The sequence below is a fragment of the Canis lupus genome, chromosome 2 (genome assembly GCF_011100685.1).
Source record: "Canis lupus familiaris isolate Mischka breed German Shepherd chromosome 2, alternate assembly UU_Cfam_GSD_1.0, whole genome shotgun sequence".
NCBI classification, from domain to species: domain Eukaryota; kingdom Metazoa; phylum Chordata; class Mammalia; order Carnivora; family Canidae; genus Canis; species Canis lupus.
In genome coordinates this window covers 69964091-69966105 of record NC_049223.1, presented here as the reverse complement: position 1 = coordinate 69966105, position 2015 = coordinate 69964091, and the positions used below count along the sequence as shown (strand labels likewise).

The 2015-nt window shown below is 33.1% G+C and overlaps 1 non-coding gene across 1 annotated transcript; it reads left to right on the top strand.

The window, feature by feature from the left end:
- Positions 1–1186: 1186 nt before the first annotated feature.
- LOC119870534 lies at positions 1187–1293 on the top strand. The gene has a single exon (XR_005356212.1). It is a non-coding gene; the product is annotated as a U6 spliceosomal RNA (small nuclear RNA).
- The last annotated feature ends 722 nt before the right edge of the window (positions 1294–2015 follow it).

Here is a 2015-nt window from a genome sequence, read left to right as displayed (position 1 = left end):
AGGTCAGTTTAAAGAAAATTGATACTTTAACAACAATGGGTCTTCCAACCCATGAACATGGTATGTCTCTCCATCTATTTAAGTCATTTTTTTAATTCCTCTTAGAAATGTTTTATAGTTTTCATGGTATAAGCTTTGCACATCTTTTGTCAGATTTATCCCTGACATTTTTATCAGGCTTATTGACTTTTTCATTTTGATTTTCTGATAGTTCATTGCCAGTAATTAAAACTGCAATTGACTTCAAATCAAGTTGTTTAATAGTGTTATAAAAATCTTTTATATTCTTATAAATATAAGAATCCACTTATTCCGTCAATTGTTCCGAGAATATGAAATTATTCTACTATGACTGGATTTGTCTAGCTCTATTTGTAGTTCCATCCATTTTTGCTTTATTTTGAAATTCTGCATTTGATGCATAAAATTTTAAGGATCTCTTGTTTTTTTCTCAATAAATTGACCCCTTTATCATTACAAAATATCCTTGGTAGTGTTCTTTGCTCTGAAATTTCTTCTGATATTAATATAACCACTCCATCTTTTTCTTGATTATTGTTATGTTATGTCATTTTCTATCCTTTTAACCTATTTGTGTCAATATTTAAAGCAACATCTTATAGCAACGTGTAGTTGAGTCTTGCTTTTTAATCTAATCTGATTATCTGCACATTAACTGTATATGTTTAGGCCATTTACTTTTAACATGATTATTAATTTGGTTAGCTTTTTACACATAAGCTTGCTCTTTGCTTTCTGTTTTTCACATCTGTTCTTCATTCACTTTTCTCCTTTTTTGCCTTCTTTATTAATAATTGATTATTTTTCTGATTCCATTCAATCTTTTTTTGTTGGCTTAAGACCTATAGCTTTTGGGGGGCACCTGGGTCGCTCAGTGGTTGAGCATCTGCCTTCAGCTCAGGTTGTGATCCCAAGGTCCTGGGATTGAGTCCCACATCAGGCTCCCTGCAAGGAGCCTGCTTCTCCCTCTGCCTGTGTCTCGGCCTCTCTCTCTCTGTAGCTCATGAATAAATAAATAAAATCATTTATAAAAAAGACCTATAGCTTTTTGTCTTGGTATTTTAGTGGTTGCTTTGGGTTTATATTATACATCCTTATTTATTACCATGTATCTTCAGGTGGTATTATATTACTGCACATTTAATGTAAGAATTCTGTAATAGTAGTGCTTACTTTGGCAACACACACACTAAAATTGGAACAATACAGACAATATTAGCATCGCTGCTGTGCAAGGATAGCACACAAATTTGTGGTATTCCATATTTTTTTAAACTTTGTTTAGCCAGTTTAAGAAAATCTGCTTATGGCACAAATTGCCTCAAATCCGTTTCAAGTTGTATATTTGTTTTCCAATTTTAAAAAAATGCAATTTACCCCCTCCTCCCCCCCAAAAGAAAAGAATTCTGTAATAGTATACTTTTGTTTTCTCCCCTCTAGAGCTTTATGCTATGGTGGTCATACATACCAGTTTTCCATATGTTATAAACCCAACACTACATTGTCATCATTGGTCTTCAAATGTTCAATTAATTTTTGCAAAGATGCAAATAATAACAGAAAGTATGTTAGCCTGTGTCATTTCTCTTTTTAGCACTCTTCATTCCTTTGTGAGATCCATCTAGAATCATTTCTCTCCTACACAAAAGACATTTAACATTGTGGTGTGAGTCTGCTGGTGATTCACTCCTTCAGGGCAGAAAAAATATTTTGAAAAAAATAGCCAAAAATATTCCAATTTTAATGGAAAACATAAACCCACAGGTCCAAGAAGCTCAACAAATCCCAAGCACAAAAGATATGGAAAAAACTACACTAAGTCGCATCATGATCAAAGTGCTAAAAGCCACTGGTAAAGAGAAAGCCTTGAAATCATTCAGAAGGAGAAGAAAGATACATTATACAGAGGAACAAAAATAAGTATGACAGCATATTTCCCCCTCAGAAACAATTCAAGTGAGAAAACAGTAGAGAAATGTTTTAAAACACTGGGG